Source organism: Triticum aestivum, chromosome 5A (genome assembly GCF_018294505.1).
Source record: "Triticum aestivum cultivar Chinese Spring chromosome 5A, IWGSC CS RefSeq v2.1, whole genome shotgun sequence".
Classification (NCBI taxonomy): Eukaryota; Viridiplantae; Streptophyta; class Magnoliopsida; order Poales; family Poaceae; genus Triticum; species Triticum aestivum.
This window is the reverse complement of record NC_057806.1, coordinates 262,790,828-262,816,812: the sequence shown is the minus strand read 5'-3', so window position 1 is coordinate 262,816,812 and position 25,985 is coordinate 262,790,828.

Sequence of the window (25,985 nt, the reverse complement as noted above, 5' to 3'; positions counted from 1 at the left end):
TTGCGAAATGCACAAACCATGATAGCAATTGTGTATAAGCGGGAACAAACTTAAGGCACACGAGATGATATGATACCAATATGATATGGTATGTATGCAATGTATGGTGTAGATCACTAATGTGCACAAGTAACGTTGCCGGAAATACTCAATGGCTAGTCTCGATAGGCAAGTAACGCAAAATGGGCTAGGGGTTATCAATGCAATGGCAAGGGAATATACAATGGAGGGATACCACGATACCAAGATGATATGGAGGTTACCGTCCGTGTCGATGATGAGTGGCGGTGATCTTGATGGAGATACCAAGATGATGGAGACTCGTCCCTAAGTAGCCGAAACACCTTAGGAAACGGAAAAACCGCGAACTCAAAATCTCAAATGTCAAATGGTGGTAGCAGGAAAGCGGTGGTGGTTTTGTGGAAGTGCAATGATGGTTTATACGAGTAGGCAATGCAGAAGTGGAGGGTAAGGTGGTGTACTATACACGGTGTCGGAGTTGAAAGCACGGTCCCTAAGTAGCTGAAACACCTTAGGAGACACAACTCACAACACTAACAAAATTGGGTTTAGTTGGGATATTGGAAGTGTATGGTGGGTAAGCCTATGCGGAAGTTATGGATGTGGTGGTGGTTGATGAAGAAGCAACCGGGCCTAAGTATCCTAGACACCTTAGGAGACTGAAATCACTCATCAAGCAACGACTAATGCGATGGGGAACAAAATTGGTTAGGTTGCATTAGTCGGTGGTGGTTATGCGGAGGTTGTGGTGGAAGCCCTAGGCAAAGATGCCAAAGTTCCAAAAATTTGATGGAGTCAAATGGTGATGGTAGTATTTTTGTGGGAAGGGGGATGTCAAGAGCTTTTCAACGAGCTAATGTCCAGAACCGTGCAGGGGCCAGACAAAACGGTGAAATGGGGGTGGTTGAGATGTCAGGGGCCGGACATCCGGGCTCGGGGCCGGAAATCCGGGACCTGATGTCTAGAACCATGCAGATTTGGCGCTCTAGGAGCCGGATGTTTGGCCCGACGAATCCAGATCTCGTTTGGGGCGGAAATTTTCGAATTGGGGGCGGAAATTGATGATTCCAAGGGCAAAATTTGATGGATTTCGTGGATGGAAAGTGGGTAAACTTGGGGATATGCTAGATCCACTCGAAACCAAGAAAATTCATGGATCAAAATCAACAAAACTTCGTCAAACCAACAAATCACAAAAAAAAAATTGGGGCTATTTTTAGTGGGGATTTTCGAAATTGGGGAAGAACACAACAAAATTAGGCTACAAAACACAATGGGGAGGCTCCGAAATCGTGATCAACGTGGCTCATGATACCAAGATGATATCATGAGACAAGATGGCTTTGATCCAAGATTATGTTGGGTGGAACCCTAATCGGACGATCTTTCAAGAAAGGAGCGGATCCCGCGACGAACACGAAGAACACGAGGAGAGAAACGAGGGAAAACACAAGGGACACACAAGAGGAACACTCAAACTAACAAGAACAAGTTACACATGTGATAGATCCATGAAAAAAGGAAGATACAAGATCCAAAGTCAACAACAGACAATACAAGAGGTAAGCGGTTCTTCTCCGTGAGGAGGTCTTGAATCCACAAGGGGATCTTCCCGTGAGGGGTCTTGAATCCAAGGTGGATCTTCTCCGTAGAGGGGCCGCGGTCTCTCTCATGGAGTAGATCCGATATGGATGAGCGAAGCTCTATCTCTCAAATGAGCTATCACAACGCTAACCCTAGAAAGTTGGACGAGGTGGAGTATATATAGTCTAGGGGGAGAAGGGATACACGGGCCTCGGCCCTTCACTGTGCGCAGACAGGGGAGGCCGGATGTCCGGGCTTTCAGGCGATGCCGGATGTCCGGGCTGGGGAGGCCGGATGTTCGGGCTGGAGTGGTGGCACTTGTTGCCCTCGGGTTCGGAGGGGCCGGATTTCCGGGCTGGGAACCGGATGTCCGGGGGCTCGGGAATGGCCGGATGTCCAGGCTAGCGAGGCCGGATGTCCGGGGCCTGGGAGCTGTTCTCCGTCTTCTTCCGTCGTCGCTTCCATGCTTCCCTCGCGGATGGTGTAGTTGTTCCTTGGCGCTTGCACTCCTCCTCAACATCCGTGAATCTCTGACAATACCTATGCATGCACACGGGAGAAGTGTCAAGTAGTATACCATCCTCGAAGGGGTCAAGTGAGCACGTGTAAAGGAGATGATTCACGTTTGTGTATGTGAAGTAGATGTCGCACGTGTCACTCGCCGAATGGACTCTTGACATGGTGAAGTCCATAGGATGCTCCGCATCATCTTACGCCTACACGGAGTGCCAAAGACGATTGTCTTGGACCGCGACATCAAGTTCTTGAGTTACTTTTGGAAGAGCGTATGCGCCAAGCTCGGAATCAAGCTTCTAGTCTCCACGGCATACCATCCACAAACCGACGGCCAAACGGAAGTGACGAACCGAATGCTCTCACTCTACTACGCATGTTTATCAAGAGGAACATCAAGGAGTGGGAAGAGTGCCTACCGATCGCCGAGTACACCTACAACTACGCAAGGCATTCGACTACCGGCAAGTCCCCTTTCGAGGTCGTCTACGGCTTCAACCCGTTGTCCCCATTGGACATTCTCCCTATAGCACTACAAGAGTGCATCAATATGGATGCGAGTGAATGACTGAACTATCTCAAGAAGATGCATGAAGATACAAGGCACACCATCGAGCGCCAAGTACAATGACTCACGACCAAGCTCAACGTCAACAAGCAACCCATGATATTCTACATTGGAAATTTCGTGTGGCTACACCTTCACGAGGAACGCTTCCCCAACAAACGCAAGTCCAAGCTTCTACCACGAGTCGATGGACCCTTCAAGGTGCTAGCATGCTACAACAACAATGCTTACAAGATCGACCTCCCATGCGACAAGTACAACGTGAGCGATGTCTCCAACGTCAAGGATCTCTCGCCCTACCATGGTGATAAAGATTTCGATCCGAGGTTGGATCTTTCCCAAGGGGGGGGGCAGATGATGTGGAGCATCCCAAGGTCATACCCATGGACCTACCTACGTCTCCTAGGACACCACTTGGACCAATGACAACAGCCCAAGTAAAGGCTATCGAAGATAAGGTGAACCCGCTCCTCTCCGAACTACCACTTTCTATACATTAGACATGGATGCTACCTCAAGCGGAAACACTATGTGTAATCAGGTACTTGGAGGAAAGCCGAGGAGCAGCTACATCCAACGGACAAGACGGAGAGGACACCAAGTGCCAAGAAGAAGAGCTGCCGCTAAAGCTACAACCACCGGATGACCGACCGGCACAGGACGTCCGGCACCTGAAGCCCCAGCCTGTCCAGGCCCCGGCGAACGCAAGCTACAGCGAGCGGACGTCTGGCCAGGACCGGACAACCGGCGCCCCTGCACCTGAGCCAAAATAGCGGACGTCCAACGTGACTGGACGACCGGCGACCGGATGACCGGCCATCTCCAGAAATCCGGTGCCACCTCAACCGAGCCAGAACCAGCGGAAGTCCAGAAGCTACCGGATGTCCGGATCCCACGGGCCACCAGACGACCGTAACCCACTGGACGTCCAATACCTGTCTGCGCACAGTTCCGGTCCCGAGGCCCATGTACCCCTTCACTTCGCCCCCATTTGAACTAAAACTATAAATAGACCTCCTCCTCCTCCTAGTTAGGGTTAGCATTGTGTTAGCTCATATGTGAGATAGAGCTTCGCTCATCCATCCGGATCTACTCCATTGCGAGGGACCATTACCTCTTCAAAGAAGATCCACCTTGGATTCAAGACCCCTTCAGGGGAAGACCCCTCAAGACCTCCTCACGGAGAAGAACCGGTTACCTTTGTATCGTCCTTTGTTGATCGTGGATCTTGTCTCTCCTTTTATGTTTCAAGGATCTAGCATATGTGTGACCTAATCTCGTTGGTTTGAGTGATTCTCTTGTGTTTCCCCTCGTTTTCTTCGTGTTCCCCATTGGGATCCGCTCCTTTCGTTAAAGATCGGACATCTAGGGTTCCACCCTACATCATAAATACTGTGTTAAGAACACAAGCCTGACATGACTATATGATTTTGTAGGGATAGCTTTCTATAGCGTTGATATTTTGAAAGACATGATTGTTTGTTGGGATGCCTGAGTATTGACGTCTTTATGTCAAATTATAGACTATTGCTTTGAATCACTTATGTCTTAATATTCATGCCATGACTAGACATATGATCAAGTTTATGCTAGGTAGCATTCCACATCAAAAATTATTTTTTTTATCATTTACCTACTCGAGGACGAGCAGGAATTAAGCTTGGGGATGCTGATACGTCTCCTTCGTATCTATAATTTCTAATTGTTTCATGCCAATATTATACAACTTTCACATATTTTTGGCAACTTTTTATTTGATTTATTGGACTAACCTATTGATCCAGTGCCCAGTGCCAGTTCCTGTTTTTTGCATGTTTTTTGTATCGCGGAAAATCCATATCAAACGAAGTCCAAATGCAATAAAATTTTATGGAGAATTATCTTGGAATATATGTGATTTTTGGGACATGGAATCAACACAAACGGAGGCCCACACAGCCCACAAGACACCATGGCGTGACCTATGAGCCATGTGCGTGGTGGTGGGTTGTGCTCACCTCGTACGCCGGTTGGCGCTCTACTTCGGGCACAAGGAAGCTTATATCCGAAAAAAATCGTGTTAAAATCTCAGGGCAATCGGAGTTACGGATCTCCCTGAATATAAGAAATGGTTTTCGGCCAGATCTGAAAACGCGAAATAGAAGAGAACACAGAGGGAGATCCCATCTTGGAGGGGCTCCCACCCCTCCGCCGCCATGGAGGCCATGGACCAGAGGGGGAACCCTCCTCCCATCTAGGGGCAGGCCAAGGAAGAATAAGAAGGAGGGGAGCTCTCCCCTGTCTCTCCCTGTGGCGCCGGAACACCGCCGGGGCTAGGATCGTGATGGCGATCTACATCAACAATATTGCTACCGTCAACACCAACTCTATCCCCCTCTATGCAGCAGTGTAACACCTCCTCTCCCCGCTCTAATCTCTACTTAAACATGGTGCTCAACTCCATATATTATTTCCCAATGATCTATGGTTATTCTATGATGTTTGAGTAGATCTGTTTTGTCCTATGGGTTAATCGTGATCTTGGTTGGTATGATTGTATATTTTATTTATGGTGTTGTTCTACGGTTCCCTCTGTATCGCGCAAACATGAGGGGCCCCCACTGTAGGGTGTTGCAATATGTTCATGGTTTGCTTATTGTTGGTGTTGCGGGGGTGACGGCAGCCTAAACACGGATAAGTGGATTATGGCGTATGGGAGTAAAGAGGACTTGATACTTAATGCTATGGTTGGGTTTCACGACCTTAATGATCTTTAGTAGTTGCGGATGCTTACTAGAGTTCCAATCATAAGTGCATATGATCCAAGTAGATAAATTACGTTAGCTCACGCCTGTCCCTCATATAAAATTATAAGAATGATTACTGGTACATGTTATCGATTGCCTAGGGACAAATGACGTTCTTGTTGATAAAAGCTATCCACTTTTATTACCTTGCAATTTATTCATAGTTTTATTCTCGCGGAGTACTCATACTTTTATTGTTGAAAAATAGTTTCATACTTGTTTCTGGTAAAGCAAACGTTAAAGTGTGCATAGAGTTGTATCGGTGGTCGATAGAACTTGAGAGAATATTTGTTCTGCCTTTAGCTCCTCATTAGGTTTGACACTCTTATTTATCGGAAGAGGATACAAACGATCCACTATACTTGTGGGTTATCAAGATGAGAATATTGCATGTTTATGATATGATTAGAATAATGTATAAAACCTATACAAAAACATAGCAAATACGTAGCAAAAAAAGATATGAGAAAAATATAGTAGTAGCGGTCTTTAGCGCTGGACAGGAAAACGCTACTGCTAAAGTACTTAGCAGTAGCGCTGGTATGGAAAGCTCTACTGCTAAGTACGTATAATAGTAGCATGTGTCAAAACACGCTACTAGTAAACATTAGTTGGAGCGCCGTATCAGTAGGGCGGGTACTCGCGCTACTGATACACCAAATACCCACACTACTGCTAGGCTTTTCCCTAGTAGTGAACCAATAGGGATGCCACACGCAAAACTTGCCACCTGGGACTGTATCGCACCCATGGTGCAGCCTCCCACCTGGAGTTGTCCTCTCACGACGGCCGAGTGGCTAAGCAATGATGATGAATCGGTTCCATTGGCGATTGTGGGAGAAGAAGATGAGATAAGCTATGGGGAGGGAGGGAGAAATATGATGTGAACTCGCTGACCGTGGGGATTTATATAAACTGAATCATCAAAATCTTCATAATTTAAAAACAAAGATTCAATTTAAGCATTGGGTTTTGTGGGATTTCGCCGATTTAGATGGGAAGCTTGTGTGGTTGCGCGCGAGAACGGGCTCACCGACCATTCATTAGCGCCTCTTCGACTCAACGTTTGGCCAAAAGAAACTTTTGTGCGGTGCTCAAACTTGCACTCGAAGCCTTCGGCATTAGCGTGGTGACAACACGCGAGAGAGAAGGACGAAATGACACGTACACATATGATTAATGAAAAACGTTTGCAGTTTAGTTACCTAGCAAGCGGCCATTCTCTACGTAGCGCGGCGAACTATTGTTCGCCCATGGTGTGATGTGAAAACGCGACATAGTTTTACATCACGCCGCCAGCTCACAACCGCCGGCCGGCTTGTAGATGGCCATTCCCTATGTTTTCAACCTCTCTATGTGTGTGGTTACTCGTGGTTGAGGTTCCCGTGGCATGCTTTGCTCGCGTCCCGCCGCGCGCACTGCCAATGTTTGGTGTTGGTGCACGATCACGTACGTTCGGGGTGCCATATGCATGCGGTTGCCCAGGGCACGGTGCCATGGTGCAGTTACATGCACCATGATGTAGTTACCTGTTGCAAAAACTGCCATGTGGGCATGCAGAGCATCCAGGCCGTCCGGCCCCCATTTATTCCCACGGCCATTTACCTTAATCTGCCGCGCCCCACGACATAATAACCACACCCACGATGAGACATAGAGAGAGGATATCTAGTGGCTCAAATAGTGCTCCCAGTGGATGACGATGATGACGGGAAACTGTTCACCATGCATCATGTAGTGGACACCCATGTGAGGGGGAAGGAACTCTCGGTGGTGCACACAAATAAGCCGGTCTCGGTGGAGAGCTTCATCGACACTATGCAGCAGCTGCTGCTAAGGACAAGTACAAAGTGGTTGGCTTCGACCTCGAGTTCACTAACGCTCGTGTCGGGTATGATTAGAAAGTTGTCGTCGCCCAGTTGTGCATGCGCCATCACGTCCTTGTCTACCACTACTCCATGGCCACAAGCCTTGCTAGCGTTTCACTAGGTTTATCAACAGCCTCCACTACATGTTCGCTATGGTGGACACCAAGAACGATCTAAAGGTGCTTCAGACTTTGGGCTTCGCCTGCGAGAAGCTTGTCGACATCCAAGCCCAGTACAGGGTCTGGGGCAGCAAGAATGGGAAGCACTCCTTGGTTCACATCCCCTTAGTCATCATTGAGCCCTACTACAAGAACATTAAGGGTGAGTGCACGAAGAACAATACCACCTGTCATAGTGCCTGGGTGCATAAACTAGATGAAGAACACGTCAAGTACGCGGCCAAGGACGCGTATACAAGCTACGAGATGTACAAGCGGATCATTGACATGAGGAAGTGCCTTCATCCTTCCCCAAGCGAGGGATCGAGCCACAGAGAAGTGGTGGTAGCGTCACAAGAAGTAGCTGATTGGATGATTGTTTCTCCTAGTTTAGTATGTATTTAATTGTTTATTGACGTTTGTGTGAATTTTGTGTATAGTCACTTATGTAATTGGATGTTTAATTTGGTTATTCAATCATGTTCTGTAGACAAAACATAGATATTGTGCAGGCAGAGCAAATCACATCGCACATGGACTAAACCACAGAACCCATCGGTGATGATTTCATCAATCGCTGACAATTGTACACCAACAAGCATTTGCCCACAACACACATGGCATATTAGCAGGAATCGTCCGTGTTATTATCGGTCCTCCCACATAATTATGACTAGTGACCTATTTGCAGTGTATCACACACACCTTTTTAAGATGAATCATTTGTGTTTATTTTGGCTCATCGCAAGTAGTTCATCCAAGTGAACTGCATGATGTCTACCGCACACACCTTGATCTGGCTAACCGTTCCTATTGTTTTGGCTAATCACAAAGAGTTCAACCGAGTGAATTGTATGTTGTCTATCGCACGCACCTTGATCTCGCTGATCATTTCTGTTGTCTTGGCTAACCACAAACAGTTCATCCAAGTGAATTGTATGCCGTCTATCGCACCCACCTTGATTTGGTTGATCATTTCTGTTGCTTAGGCTAATCACAAACAATTTGTATGGATCAATTGCATGCCACATATCACACGTGTGACTCTAATCTGAATAGTGCTTGATGTGTCCGCCATCGCACACAATTCATTTTATTGGTGGCAGTTTTATTACGGTACCGTTTGCGATTCATGCAACGCACCTGTTTGGTCGAAGGGTCTCCGATACATGTGTCGCGTTAGCACCATCCTGCAGTAGTGGGAGGTGGCTAGTTGCAACACATGCAAAGCCCTAGTGATGGCGCTGGAGTGATCAACTCATGAGTGTGTCGCACCTCCACTATATATAAGCATCCATTACGGGCTCAACACTTGGGCCCCGCACGGACCCTAAAGCCCAAATTCTTTTTGGACTAGATCCTAGTCCAAGTAGGATCACATCTGACTCATGGAGTCGGAACCATCCTCACATGTTCCTTCCCTTAAGCGCATGACCTCTAACCTGCTCGTTTGGTAGCGGCCTCTAGCAAGGCATGTCGACCACCAAGTCGACAATGAAGCCGGTTGGCGAACCTATACAACATGCCACACTTTTCTTCCCTTTGCCACATGATATATGTTATTGGGCTCAAGGCGAGTCTAACATCCTTCTGCTAGTCTGACCTCTTTCTCATTCCAGTGATACCAATCACAAACTGGATTATCTCATAATCCTTGTCGTATGGCCATGCTTATCTTGGTCGGATCACACGAGGTGCCCAGAGTATATCTCTCCTGATCGGAGGAGCAAACCCCAGCTTGCTCGACCATGTCTCGCAGCATGGGTCTGGATAGGTCTGGAACCTACCTTTATAACTACCCAGTTACGGAATAGAGTTTGGTTGGCCCAAAGCAGGTCTCTCACCATCCTGAGTACATGCCCCAGCTCAAGTCTTGGGAAATAGAATGTATGTTGTACTAGAGACTCGCCGATGACCTGTCGTTGCGTCTCATAGTCTGGTCTGTCCAACTCAGACCTTATCTCGACTCGGATCCGACTATGTCAAATCCGACCAGATCCTTCCGAGTCCACATTGTCTGGCAAGCATCCAATACTTCATGGCTAGTGAGACCAAGTGATCCACCTGGTCATATGCTAGTCTAGCTGGTTGCGCATCCACATAGCCCTTTCGACTAGGGACCATTTATGACAGTCATCATACAATGTATTGTCGCACAAACAAGTCACGTACTTGCTGCTACACATCATTGATATCTTTATTCATAAACACATAGGAAATATCATCATACATGATTGCCTCTATGGCATATCTCCAACAGAAGAAACTATGGTGGTGATGGTGGCTATGGAGATGGAAATGGCGGCGACTAGGGTTGATGGAGATGGATGAGGATGACTCTGTTCCGACTTCACTCGCTGATGTTATATTGACATTTTGGCCTCGACCACTTTATAAAAGTTGTTTAGGTGGACGAGAGGCCTCGGTTTCCATGCCATATGACCGCTCATGCGAGCAGTGGTGGTCGCATGGTACGCCATCTTTCGCATTGTTTCTCCTGGTGCGCCTCCTATTGATCTCTTCTACCTCCTCCTTCACCCCTTTTCATGTTCTCACTTGCTTTCGTCCATATTTAGCCCATTTCCTATAGAAACACAATAGATAGAGGATTCGTGGAATCCTTTGCATTCCTTAATGGAAATATCGAAGCGAATATCTCGACTTAATTGAAATATATCAGTTTAAAGAAAGGTTAGATGAGTATAAAAATATCACTCATCAACACTAAGACCAACAACTCGATCCGGCGATGCACCGATAATTCAACTACGCAAGCACTGAAAAGAAAATTGCAAAGGCTCAGACTGGCTTTGACAAAGGATGAATAGATCTAACCTTTTTGTGTCTTTTTTGGACAATAAGAAAGAACATAAATATAATATAGGGATAACTGAATTCTCACCAAGCAACCTAAAAATTGATACAACTTAATAGAGGTGAAGGTGTCCCATCTTTCGATGAGATGATAACTATCGATTTGGTGGGGTAGACTTTGACGATCCGACTACAAACATGCATGATGTTGTGCCTTAGCAATCCTTAAACCAACTCTAAGAGGTTATTGGCCACATTGGAACATGATCAACCTGACCCTGAAGGTCTATTCCTGCAAGCAATCAAAGACCGAACAAGAATATGATAAAGGCAATCTGAGTATTGTGAATATAGATGAAGTGTTGATAAAGGTATGGTTCCGAAAGCGATCTTGGTCTGGTTGTTGGACTTAAGAGAAGTACACAAAGTTGCAATGGCTAATTTTTAAGTTAACAAAACCCAAAGAAACTGCTACTAGATTGATGTACTTACATAGGACTAAGGGGTGGTAAACAAGTGGGTGGAAGCATGTCCCAAGGCATACTAAATGAAACTCTAGTTCATACAAGGCCCATGGGCCACACTGGAGGTGACACAACACCTTTTGATTAGTAGTTTCACTTGGAATCTACTTCAACATCAAACTGTTTCGTTCATATCTCCACCCTCCGGATGAATTTCAGGTGAATCCAATTGTGTTGGGGAAGTGTATGAGATAAGATTCCCAACAAAATAGATTCACCCAGTTTGGAGTGCAGATGTAAAATTTGTAAGTGTTTAAAGTGAAATATATTTGTGTAGTCCGAATCTGAGTCCAGAACATGCGAGACTTGGTCTCTAACTTCTTTTGGGGAAAAAGTTATGTGAGATAACTTCTTGAACACCACCTAATTGTCTCATTTTTCCTTGTCTTCACAAGTGGATTGTATAAGTGTCCGATAATTCTATAATTAGGTATGAAATAAAAAAAGAGATGACGTATTTTTGTTCTGAATAACATAAATATAATATTGTGTATCTTCCAATAGAAATCACCTCAAATATATACATCTATGCAATATTATTGGTCATATCCAAGATAACAATGCCCTCCTCATTCATGATATGAAATGACATGGCATTGCATTTGCATGGCATGGGCAAGAAAAGCAATTACTCCACATTAAGTGAAAGGTTGGAACCTTGTTTCACTACTCATCGGGATTAAATGTTGGTTAACATGGCAGGAAGGTGAAGCAGAAGTAAACTAGCTATCTAGTCACCTTAAATGGGGTAGAAAACTTATGCATACTAGCATTTCTTATACCACGCCATAGCAATTAATTACTTAATTAAGGTTCTGCCTTAATCAAAATTTTAAGGTGGTTAACATGTAAAAAGATAATGGCACGGTTGCAACGTATATATTTTCCTGGTCCAAAACCATATATAACATTTTGTGATCCGAGTTATGAATATTAAGATGTGGCAGGTGCAAGTTTATACATTTATTGAAATTAATAAAGGGTATAGCGGCCTCATGGGCCACAACAGTGCACTTCTAGGCCTAATTGAATTGCAGCACTTCTACTCGAGAGTCCCTCGTCGCTGTTCATGTGCAGCTAATAACCACGGCTTCACTAATGCCAACACACTTGGGCTGTCCAGCAAACATTTTCTGTAGCATTTTAATGTGTTAGACACTTTAGTGAAATGCATATACTTTAGCGGTGCGCTGTACAGAGCTGAACACATTGTAACAAACCCAATTCTGGTATCCCAAATAATATTGGAATTTCGAAAAACATTCTCAACTTTAAAAAGTTAGTTGGAATTTCAAAAACTGTTCACATATTTTCCAATTTTGTTTAAAATTTGTGATCTCTTTTTAATTTGTGAGCTTTTTTCAAATTCATGAACTGACCATATTGAACATTTTTATAATATAGGATGAACACTTTTATAATGCACCTTAATATATTGAATATTTTTATAATCTACGATGAACATTTTTGTTATACACGATGAACATTTTATAATACGAGATTGACGTGGCTAGACCGCGTCGGTATTTCCCCAAAGAAGAAGGGATGATGCAGCACAGCTATGGTAAGTATTTCCCTCAGTTGTGAAACCAAGTGTAACACCCATGATGCGGCTATATCTCCCACGTGTCGGAGCACGACTTAGAGGCATAACCGCATTGTAGGCATGTCGCAAGAGGGGTAATCTTTACACATCCCATGTACTGAATAAGAAAGAGATAAAGAGTTGGCTTACAATCGCCACTTCACACAATACATAAATATAGCATTACATCATCCAGAATACAATCAAGGTCCGACTACGGAACCAAATAAAGAAAGACAACCCCTAATCCAATAGATCCCCGATCGCCCCGACTAGGCTCCACTACTGATCAACTGGAAACGAAAAACAACACAAGGAACACGATCTTCATCGAGCTCCCACTTGACCTCAGCTACATCATCTGCACTAGTATCAACGGCACCTGCAACTGGTTTTGGAAGTAATTTGTGAGCCACGAGGACTCAGCAATCTCACACCCGCGAGATCAAGACTATTTAAGCTTATGGGTAGGAAAGGTAGTGAGGTGGAGCTGCAGCAAGCACTAGCATATATGGTGGCTAACTTACACAAATAAGAGCGTGAAGAGAAGCAAACCACGGTCGTGAACTAGAAGTGATCAAGAAGTGATCCTGAAACTACTTACTATCAAGCATAACACAAGAACCGTGTTCACTTCCCGGACTCCGCCGGAAAGAGACCATCACGGCTACACACGCGGTTGATGCATTTTAAATTAAGTTAAGTGTCAAGTTTTCTACAACCGGATATTAACAAATTCCCATCTGCCCATAACCGTGGGCACGGCTTTCAAAAGTTCAAAACCCTGCAGGGGTGTCCCAACTTAGCCCATCACAAGCTCTCACGGTCAACGAAGGATATTCCTTCTCCCGGGAAGACCCGATCAGACTCGGAATCCCGATTACAAGACATTTCGACAATGGTAAAACAAGACCAGCAAAGCCACCCGAATGTGCCGACAAATCCCGATAGGAGCAACACATATCTCGTTCTCAGGGCACACCGGATGAGCAAGACGTCAGGTTGGCATAAACCTTGGTTGCCCAGGGGGCGCCGGACATCGCTCAGGTTGGACCAACACTTAGAGAAGCACTAGCCCGCAGGGGGGGGTTAAAATAAAGATGACCCTTGAGTCTACAGAACCCAAGGGAAGGTGATAGGTTGTTAGTGCAAATGTAAAACCAAGGTTGGGCCTTGCTGGAGGAGTTTTATTCAAAGCGAATTGTCAAGGGGTTCCCATTATAACCCAACCGCGTAAGGAACGCAAAATCAAGGAACATAACATCGGTATGACGGAAACTAGGGCGGCAAGAGTGGAACAAAACACCAGGCAAAAGGCCGAGCCTTCCACCCTTTACCAAGTATATAGATGCATTAATAAATTAAGAGTATTGTGATATCCCAACAATAACCATGTTCCAACAAGGAACAAACTCCATCTTCACCTGCAACTAGCAACGCTATAAGAGGGGCTGAGCAAAGCGGTAACATAGCCAGACAACGGTTTGCTAGGAAAGGTGGGTTAGAGGCTTGACATGGCAATATGGGAGGCATGATATAGCAAGTGGTAGGTATCGCGGCATAGCGATAGAGCGAGCAACTAGCAAGCAAAGATAGAAGTGATTTCGAGGGTATGGTCATCTTGCCTGCAAAGTTCTCCGAGAGGATGAAAGCTTGACCCTCGTAAGCGTACTCAACGGGTTCCTCAAACACGAACTCGTCTCCTGGCTCTACCCAAAGCAAGAACACAAGCAAAGGAAACGACAATCAACCACGGTGCAATGCGCAAGCAACATGATGCAAAACATGGCATGATATGCGGGATGTGATATGCAATGCATATGCATACTCCGGAAGGGAAAGATTGAACCAGGCCTCAACTTGGCAAACCAAGAGTGCCGCTGGAAAGATGAGTTGATTTCGGTCGAAATCGATATAAAAATCACCGGAATCGGGTGCACGGTTTGCAAATGGCAAGCAAAACAAGAATGGCACGATTCTGCGATTAACAGCACGATGCCATCTATAATGCAACAAGAAACTAAGCTACTGCACTACAACATAGCAACAAAGCACATGGCAGTTATCTACTCAAGATGCTTGAGAAAAGATGAACACTGAGCTACGGCTAAATCACACAAGAGCAGGTTCAAACAAGCATGGCAAAAGTGCAAAAGATAACAGCATCTCAGACTCAGTGAAAATAACAACATGCCAGGAATTAACATCAGGAAGCAATGTTTAGAGCAAGATAACAACATGCTACAGGAATAGATCATAGCAATACAAGGCATGGCATGAATCTACTCAAAGCATATAACAAAACTCCCTTACTGACCATAAGCCAAAAAGGATCAGAAGATAGGATGGCACCCATGTAAACATAGCAATTTTCGTTAACAGATTCAGACTTAGCAGAAAACTGGACATGGCAGAAACAGAATTATGAAGGCATGTTTGCGAGCTCGATTCACTCAACACAAGGCATTGAATGACAAACTAAACCTACTACCAGCAAGAATACATGATCAATAAGCTAAACATGGCAAGAAAAAACACATTGCATGCATGGATCAACTACAACAACCTTGGCAAAATTGATTAACACGTAAACAATCTGCCAGGAACATTTTATAGCAAAAGTAGAGCAAGATTGAGTCATGCTAGGGTACTCCATAAATGCAAACATGGGCATGGATGGATAGAGCACAACCATAAGTCAAAATCATCCTTACTGAACATACTCAGAAGAAGCATGGATCACTCTATAGCAACATGAATACATGTCATAAAAATAACATAAGGGAAATGACTTAGTGAAATTCTAGGTCCCTGAAAATAGCAACATCACGAGAGCTACTTTGCATGCTTGTGCTACTCACCACATTGATCACAAAAATACATGGCATACACCCCTGTAAAGATGGCATGGCATATCCCAAAACACATGTAGAACTCATGCTCATATGCAGCACACAATGATCATGGCAAAAATGACAAATGCTCAAGATCTGATAAGAATCAGGAACTAACATTTTATAGCAGTCTTGCATCAACAATTAGGGCATCAAGATGGACTCAAACAAGCATGGTGCAATGGAACAAAATGAAGAGCTCAACCAGATGAACATTTCGATATATCATGCATGCAAAACGGATCTACGGATGAGGAGTTATGCCATGATGAAAAATGCTTTAGAATGTAGCCAAAAAAGACTTAGAGGGAATTTCGAGTCAACCTCCAATCAGATCTGGATCGGGGCGGTTCCCGATGCTCGCTGGGGTTGGCGCCGGAGTTGGGGGAGGAGGCCGGAGAAGGGGCGCGGGGATGCTGGAGAAGCGGGGCGGCGAGCTCGGCGAGGCTAGGCGGCGGCCGCGGTGGAGAGGCGGTGCTGGCGGTGGCGCGGCCGGGGCTCCTGCCGGCGAGGCGCAGCGCGGGCGGCGGAGGTCACCGGCGGGGCGGTGGCGACCGGGAGGTGCGCGGTGGGCCAGCGGGCGGTGGCCAGCGGGCGGTGCGCGGTGGCCGGCGACGGAGCGGGCGACGCTCGGTGGCCGGCGGCGGGGTCGGGCGCGGAGGCGCACGGAACGGCATAGAGCGGGCCGGGCGGCGGCGAGATCCGGGCCCGGGCGGGCCCACGATGGGCTTCCTTGGGCCGCGCAGTGGGAGGCGGCGGTGAGGACAGATGGCGCGACGGCGTTGGGCATGGGGCGGAGGCGGACATGTCCGGCCATGTGGAGGACGTGTCCGGCGGTGAGAAGAGGAAGAAGACTAGGGTTTGCACCGCGAATTTCGGAGGGAGCCACGTATTTATAGGTAGAGGGAGCTAGAAGAGTCCAAATGAGGTGCGTTTTCGGCCACGCGATCGTGATCGAACGACCAAGAGGATGGAGAGGGTTTGGATGGGTTTTGGGCCACTTTTGAGGGGTGTTGGGCTGCAACACACACGAGGCCTTTACGGTTCCCCGGTTAATCGTTGGAGTATCAAACGGACTCCAAATGGCACGAAACACGACAGGCGGTCTACCGGTGGTGAACCAAGGCCGCTTGGCAAATCTCGGTCCATTCCGAGAAATTTGAACACCCGCACACGAAAAGAGACAAAAGGGGACGCCGGAGGACATAGGAGTGTCGGATCAAGAAACGGACAACGGGGAAAATGCTCGGATGCATGAGACGAACACGTATGCAAATGAGATGCACATGAAGACATGATATGAAATTCATGACACGCAAACAAATGACAAGGCAACAACAGCGAATAACTGGAAGACACCTAGCGCAACGGTCTTGGGGCGTTACACCAAGGTATCAATCTAGTAGGGGAACCAAGCAACACTATGTAAACAGTACCCACACACAAAGAAAAAATACTTCCAACCTGACGCATAAGAGGGGTTGTCAATCCCTCCTCGGGAAAAAGATAGATCGGTTCGTACGAGTTTGGGTAAATAGATCTCGCAAAAACACAAAACAAAATAAGTAAAGAAAAAGTGCAGCGAGGTATTTTGGGTTTTTTGGAATAATAGATCTAAAAACAAATGCGTCAAGAAATAGATCAGAAAGCAAATATGATAAAAGATTGACGCGGGACCGTAGATTTCACTAGTGGCTTCTCTCGAGAAAATAGCACACGGTGGGTAAACAAATTATTGTTGGGCAATTGATAGAAGAACAAATAATTATGACAATATCCAAGGCAATGAGAAATATATAGGCATAACGTCCAAGATTATTAGACCGACTCATGCCTGCATCTACTACTATTACTCCACACATCGACTGCTATCCAACATGCATCTAGTGTATTAAGTTCATGGAGAAATGGAGTAATGCAATAAGAATGATGACATGATGTAGACAAGATCTATTCTTGTAGGAATAGGCCCCATCTTGTTATCCTTAATAGCAACGATACATGCGTTCCTCGCTACCCCTTCTGTCACTGGGAGAGGACGCGCAAGATCAAACCCATCACAAAGCACCTCTTCCCATTGCAAGAAAACTCAATCTAGTTGGCCTAACTAAACCAAAGAGTCGGAGAAGAAATATGAGTATATAAATAATCATGCATATAAGAGATCAATGAAGACTCAAATAATATTCATGGAAAAATCTGATCATAAACTAGAACTTGATTGGATCCCAACAAACACACCACAAAAATTCATCACATCAAATAGATCTCTAAGAGACCATTGTATTGAGAATCAGAAAAGGAGAAGAAGCCATATAGCTACTTCCTACGGACCCGTAGGTCTATGGTGCACTACTCACGCATCATCAGAGCAGCACTGATGAGGTTGATGCACCCCTCCGTGATCGTGTTCCTCTCCGACAGAGTGCCGGAATAAGGCTCTAGATTGGATCTTGTGGTTCTGGAACTTGCGGCGGCTGGAATTGTGTTTCATCAACTCCCCTAGGGTTTCTGGAATATTTGGATATTTATAGAGCTGAGAGGCGATGGAGGAGACCCCGTGGGCCCCACAACTTATCAGGGCACGCTAGGGGCCTCTGGCGCACCCTAGTGTTTCGTGGGCCTCACATGCCTCCCCTAGGTGCTTCCTTGGCTCCCAAGTTGTCTTCTGGTCCCAAAAAATATCCAAAAAGTTTCGCTGTGTTTGTACTCCGTTTGGCAGGAATATTCTATGGAGTAAAAAACAAGCAAAAAACAACAACTGCCACTTCGCACTATGTCAATAGGTTAGTCCCAAAAAATGATATAACGTTGCTATAAAATGATTGTAAAACATCCAAGAATGATAATATAACAGCATGGAACAATAAAAAATTTATAGATACATTGGAGACGTATCAGCATTCCCAAGCTTAATTCTTACTCATCCTCGAGTAGGTAAATGATAAAAACAGAATGTTTTATGTGGAATGCTGCCTAACATGTTCAGCACATATTGTTTTCTTTTGTAGCATGGACATATGGACTTTTAGATGATTCAAAGCAATAGTCTATATTTGACATGAAGACTTCAATACTCAAGCATATCAATAAGCAACCATGTCTTTCAAAAGATCAACACTAAAGAAACTTATCCCTAGCCCATCATGCTCAATCATTGATCCATTCATGAAGCACACTCGCATATTAGCTACATCCAATGCTCAAGTATGATCATAGTGCTCCCTAGTTGGTGCTTTATAATAGAAGATGGACATTCAAATAAAAATAAAAATTGCATAAAATTAAATAGATAGGCCCTTCACAGAGGGAAGCAGAGATTTGAAGAGGTGCCAGAGCACAAAGCTTAAATTGAGAGACAAAAATATTTTGGGAGTCATGTTTTTTCCGTCAACGAAAACGACCGAGTAGTTTCCAATACTTTCCATGCTAGATACATCATAGGTGGTTCCCAAACATAAAATAAAGTTTATTCCTTTTTCCACCATACTTTCACATTCCACGGCTATCCCTATCCAAGGGTACCGTCCATACCGACACTTCCAAGGAATTTATTATTTGAGAACATAAAGTAAATTTCTTTTTCATTTCGGGACTAGGCATCCCTATTACTGTTGTACTCTCGTGCAATGAGAAGTGAACACTCATCTTGAGAATAACACATCTAGCATGGAAAAATATTGGCCACCCCCTACCGCTTCATGAGCGGTACAGGCACACAAAAAGGAAATTCATTTTGAAAATTATAGATGGCACATACGAATTTACTTAGAAAGGCATGGAAATACTGCATATAGGTAGGTATGGTATACGTTATGGCGAAACTGGATTTAAGGACTTTGGATGCACAAGTAGTATTCCCACTTAGTACAAATGGAGGCTAGCAAATAGATTGAGAAGCAACCAACCAAGAAACAAAAATTCACATAAACGAGCATTAAGCATAACTAACACCGAATAATGCACCACAAGTAGGATATAATTTCATTGCATAACTAGTGACTTTTGTACTTGTATAGGGAATCACAAACCTTAACACCAATATTCTTACCAAAGCAAAATTACTCACCAACATGACTCACATATTACTATCATCATATCTCAAAACTATTACAAAGAATCAAGTTTATTTTGTCCAATGATCTTCATGAAAGTTTTTATTATATCCCTCTTGAATGTCTATCACTTTGGGACTAATTTCATATGTTGCAATTGCTTTTGACAAGCTCAACACATTTAAGTGAAGAACATGAGCATAAATGTTTTCATCTCTCAAATTAGTTTAAGTGAAGCATGAGAGAATTTCTTCAAATATTTACTAACTGTAAAATAAATCGAAACGAAGCATGAGAGTATTTCTTCAAAAATTTACCGACTGTAAAATAAATCTAAGTGAATCATGAGAGTATTTTTTTAAAAAAATATTACAACACACCGTGCTCAAAAAGATATAAGTGAAGCACTAGAGCAATTCCTTAGCTCAAAAAAATTTAAGTGAAGCATATAGAGCAATCCTAAGAAATCGTAGCATAATTTGGCTCTCTCAAATAGGTGTGTCCAGCAAATATAATTGTGACGAACTAAAAAGAAAAACAAGTAAAGACTCATATAATACAAGATGCTCCAAGCAAAACTCGTGATATGTGACGAATAAAAATATAGCTCCATGGAAAAAGAAGAAAGAGAAGATGCCTTCCGGGGCATCCCCAATTAGTTGTTTGGTTCTCCTGGAATATTAACTTGGGGTTCCATGGGCATCCCCAAGCTTAGGCTCTTTTCGCTCCTTATTACTTCATCCATCGTGATCTCACCCAAAACTTGAAAACTTCAATCATGCAAAACTTAACAAAACCTTCATGAGATCTGCTAGTATAATAAAGCAAATCACCACTCTAAGTACGGTTGCAAGCCCATTCATATTTTATTCTTGCATTACACATACTTTATTCTAACTTTTCCATGGCTTATACCCTCCAATAAAATCCATAGATTCATCAAAATAAGCACACAATGCAAAGAAAACAGAATCTGTCAAAAACACAACAGTCTATAGTAATCTGGACATTGTCCGTACTTCTGTAACTCAAAAAATTATGAACAATTAGGACAACGTAGGCCATTCGTATATCAATCTTGTGTAAATAATTCAGAATATTTCGTCGCTTCTGTATATTTAAACAATTCTGTTACTGGACGTAAAAGTTTTTGTTTTTCAACAAGATCAAATCAACTATCACCCAAAGCTATCCCAAAGGCTTTACTTGGCACAAACACTAATTAAGATATAAAAACACAATCAACAGAAGCATAATTGTGCAGACACTCAAAAACAGTAAGAAAAGGTGAAAAAATATTTTATTCATTGGGTTGTCTCCCAACAAGCTCTTTCTTTATAACCATTAAGATAGGCTTCAGATATCAATGATGCTCACATAAAAGATAGTAATTGAAACACAAATAGAGCATCATAAAACATGTGAGAAACACATTTAAGTCTAACATATTTTCTATGCATAGGCATTTTATGAGCAAACAAATTATCAAGGCAAGCAAAAACTAGCATATGCAAAGGAGAAGGATAAAGCATTGACGATCTCAACATAACGAGTGGTAATTTAGTAACATGAAAATTTCTTCAACCATATTTTCCCCTCTCGTAATAATTACATGTAGGATCATAATCAAATTCAAACAATATAGCTATCATATAAATTTTTCTCTTCATGATCCACATGCCTAAAAGTTTTATAATCTTCCAACATAGTGGGATAACATCAACTAAAGTCATGACCTCTCCAAACCCATTTTTATCAAAAATTTCATAAGATTGCTCATTCTCCAAAGTAGTGGGATCGTTATTACCTAGAGTTGACACTCTTCGAAAACCACTTTCAATATTATTGCAAACACTATTATCAATATCATATTCATCATAACTAGCATCCTGAAGCTTGGGGTTTTGCATATCATTACCACAATTGACATTAATAGAATTTATAATAAAATCATTGCAATCATGTTGTTCATCCAAGGAGCTACCATGAATCACTTTCAAAATTTCTTCTTTTAACATTTCATCACAATTCTCAAATTCACGAATCTCAAGCAAAACTTCGTAAAGATAATCTAGTGAACTCAATTCACTAGAAATTGGTTCATCATAATTGGATCTTTTGAAAAGATAAGGAAGTGGATGAGGATCCATATCAATAGATTTTTAGCAAGAGAAGATGCAAGCAAATAGAAGACACATGGCCACACAAGCAGATAAAAGATTGAACGAGAAAAAGGCGAACACAAAAAGAAGGCGAATAAAAAGGCAATTTTTTGTGAAGTGGGGGAGATAAAAATGAGAGGCAAAAGGCAAATAATGTAAATTGCAAGGAGATGAGATTTGTGATTAGGAACCTGATAGATGTTGATGATGTCTCTCCGGCAACGGCGCCAGAAATTCCTTTGACGTGGCTAGACTGCGTCGGTATTTCCCCCAAGAGGAAGGGATGATGCAGCACAGCTACGGTAAGTATTTCGCTTAGTTCTGAAACCAAGGTATCAATCTAGTGGGAGAACCAAGCGACACTATGTAAACGGTACCTACACACAAAGAACAAATACTTGCAACCCGACGCGTAAGAGGGGTTGTCAATCCCTCCTCGGGAAAAAGATAGATTGGTTTGTATGAGTTTGGGTAAATAGATCTGGCAATAACACAAAAAAATAGTAAAGAAAAAGTGCAGCAAGGTATTTTTGTGTTTCTGGAATAATAGATTTGGAAACAAATGCAGAAAAAATAGATCGGAAAGAAAATATGAAAAAAGATAGACATAGGGCCGTAGATTTCACTAGTGGCTTCTCTCAAGAAAATAGCACAAGGTGGGTAAACAAATTACTGTTGGGCAATTGAGAGAAGAACAAATAATTATGACGATATCCAAGGCAATGTTCAATATATAGGCATCACATCCAATATTAGTAGACCAACTCCTGCCTGCATCTACTACTATTACTCCACACATCGACCGCTATCCAGCATGCCTCTAATGTATTAAGTTCATGGAGAAATAGAGTAATGCAATAAGAATGATGACATGATGTAGACAAGACCTATTCATGTAGGAATATACCCCATCTTGTTATCCTTAATATAAACGATACATGTGTGCTTTGCTGCCCCTTCTATCACTGGGAGAGGACACCGCAAGATCGAACCCATCACAAAGCACCTCTTCCCATTGGAAGAAAAATCAATCTAGTTGGCCTAACTAAATCAAAGATTCGGAGAAGAAATACGAGGCTATAATTAATTGTGCTTATAAGAGATCAAAGAAGACTCAAATAATATTAATGGATAAAAATCAGATCATAAACTCGAACTTCATCGGATCCCAACAAACACATCGCAAAAAGTCATTACATCAAATAGATCTCCAAGAGACCATTGTATTGAGAATCAAAAAGAGAGAAAAAGCCACCTAGCTACTGGCTATGGACCCGTAGGTCTATGGTGAACTACCTAAGCATCACCGGAGGAGCACCAATGAGGATGATGGACCCCTTCGTGATTGTGTTCCCCTCAGGCAGAGTGCCAGAATAGGGCTCTAGATTGGATCTCGTGGTTCTAGAACTTGCGATGGATGAAATTGTGTTCTGTCGAGGGTTTCTAGAATATTAGGATATTTATAGAGCTGACAGGAAGTGCAGGAGACCTCCATGGGCCCCACAACCCATCAAGGCACGCCAGGGGCATTTGGCGCGCCCTGGTGTCTTGTGGGCGCCACCGGCCTCCTCCAGGTGCTTCCTTGGCCCCCAAGTTGTCTTTTGGTCCAAAAAAATCTCCAAAAAGTTTCGCTGCGTTTGGACTCCGTTGTTAGGGATATTCGGTGAAGTAAAAAACACCAACTTGACAAAAAAGTTCAAGAATTTGAAAAAAGTTCGTGAGTTGAAATAAAATCAAAAAGTTCACGAATTCGAAAAGACTTCTACTATTTGAAAAAGTTCATGCATTTGAATTTTTCACAATTTTTTTTAAAAATGTCCATCGATTTTAAGAAAATGTTCATTAATTTGAAAAGGTTGACAATGTCTTTAAAAAATCACAAATTTAAGAAAATGGAATAGAAAAGATAAAACAAAAAAGGAAAACAAATAAAACTAAAGAAAACTACACATAGAAGACCCATGACAACAAGGAAAAAGAAAGTAACTAGGCACAACAAGTTTTCTTACCTAGTTATTTAAATCGGGTGAAAGTACACCAAGAAGCTCAGACGTTGAATCTGACTCATGCATCTATTTTTTGAATGTTCAAATAACGGGAAAATGCTACTGGGTCAAGCCAAGGACCGTGGATTGACCCAGTAGCATTTTTCTGTTATTTGAACATTCAAAAATAGACGCATGAGTCAGATTCAAAGTCTCAGCTTCTTAGTGTACTTTCACCCGATTTAAATAACTAGGTAAGAAAACTTGTTTTGCCTAGTTACTTTCTTTTTCCTTGTTGTCGTGGGTCGTCCCTGTGTAGTTTTCTTTGGTTTTATTTTTTTTCCTTTTTTGTTTTGTCTTTTCTATTCCATTTTCTTAAATTTGTGATTTTTTAAATACATTGTCAACCTTTTCAGATTAATGAACATTTTCTTAAAATCGATGGACATTTTTTAAAAAAATTGTGAAAAAATTCAAATGCAAGAACTTTTTCAAATCGTAGAACTCTTTTCGAATTCATGAACTTTTCGATTTTATTTCAACTCATGAACTTTTTTCAAATTATTGAACTTTTTTGTCAAATTGGTGATCTTTTTTCCAATCTCTAATTGTTTTCCTATTTTTCTAAACCTTTTTAAATTCCAAGCTTTTTTAGCAATCATGAATTTTTTTTGTTTCAAATGCATGAAATTTTTCATTTTTTCCGAACTTTTTTGAAAATTCATGAATTTATTTTCAAACCGATGAACATTTTCATTTTGTGATTTTTTGTCATGTCGACGAAGTTGTTTCCAAGATCCTACGAACTTTTCAAATGCATGAACTTTTTTCTCACTTGCATTCACTTTGAAATTTTGTTCACATTTTTTTCGAAAAAAATTATGTTTTTCAAAAATATCTTCAAATAGCGATACAGGGGGCTGTGGGTCAACACGGGCCGTGGGGAGTAATGCTAGACACACGGGGTGTGCAAAGAGGGTTTACAGGATGGTTAAGATTGATTGGTTGAGAATTCAATAAGTAAGTCAGGCCCACGAGTTAAAATCAGGGGGAATTAGTGAAGGCCTTGCAGCGTGCGGTGCTCCTAATCGGTGTCTTTAGCACCGAGGAAACGAACTGGTGCTCCCTACAATACGTATTGGACCACCCACATATCTCTAATTTTTTATTGTTCCATGTTGTTATATTATCATTCTTCTATGTTTCACAATCATTTTAAAATCATTTAATATCATTTTTGGGACTAACCTATTGACATAGTGCCCAGTGCCAGTTGCTATTTTCTGCTTGTTTTCTACATCGCAGGAAATCAATACCAAACAGAGTCGAAAAACATCGAAACTATTTGTGGGTTTTTTCTGGACCAGAAGACACCAAATGGGCCAAGAAAGTACCTGAGGGGTGCTCCGAGGGGAGTAAAACCCACCAGGGAGCGCCTGGGGGCCTAGGCGCACCCAGGTGGGTTGTGCCCACATCGGTGGCCTCCCGCACCGCCTCTTTGCTCTATAAATACCCCAATATTCCAGAAACCCTAGGGGAGTCAACGAAAATCAATTCTACCCACCGCAAGTTCCAGAACCACCAGATCCAATCTAGACACCATCATGGAGGAGTTCATCATCCTCATTGGTGCCTCTCCGATGATGTATGAGTAGTTCATTGTAGACCTATGGGTCCATAGTTAGTAGCTAGATGGCTTTCCTCTCCCTCTCTCCCTCTTGATTCTCAATACAATGGTCTCTTGAGATCAATGTGATGTAACTCTTTTTGCGGTGTGTTTGTTGGGATCCGATGAACTTTGAGTTTTTGATCAGATCTATCTTTTTATCCATGAAAGTTATTTGAGTCTTTTGATCTCTTATATTCATGATTACTCATAGCCTCGTATTTGTTCTTCGAATATTTGGTTTAGTTAGGCCAACTAGATCGATTTTTGTTGCCATGGGAAGAGGTGCTTTGTGATGGGTTCGATCTTACGGTGCTTGATCCCAATGACAAAGTGGAACCGACACGTATGTATCGTTGCTATTAAGGATAACAAGATGGGGTCTATTTCTACATAAATACATCTTTTATATATCATGTCATCGTTCTTATTGCATTACTCCATTTCTCCATGAACTTAATACACTAGATGCATGCTAGATAGCGGTCGATGTGTGGAGTAATAGTAGTAGATGCAGGCAGGAGTCGGTCTACTAATCTTGGACGTGATGCCTATATAATGATCATTGCTTGGATATTGTCATGGTTATTAGAAGTTCTATCAATTGCCCAATAGTAATTTGTTTACCCGTCGTATGCTACTTTTCTTGAGAGAAGCCACTAGTGAAATCTACGGGCCCCGGGTCTGTTCTTTATTATATTTCCCTTCGTGGTCTATTTTTATTTGCCATTATTTTCAGATCTATTAATCCAAAATACAAAAATACCTTGCTGAAATTTATTGTTATTTATTTTATCTTGCG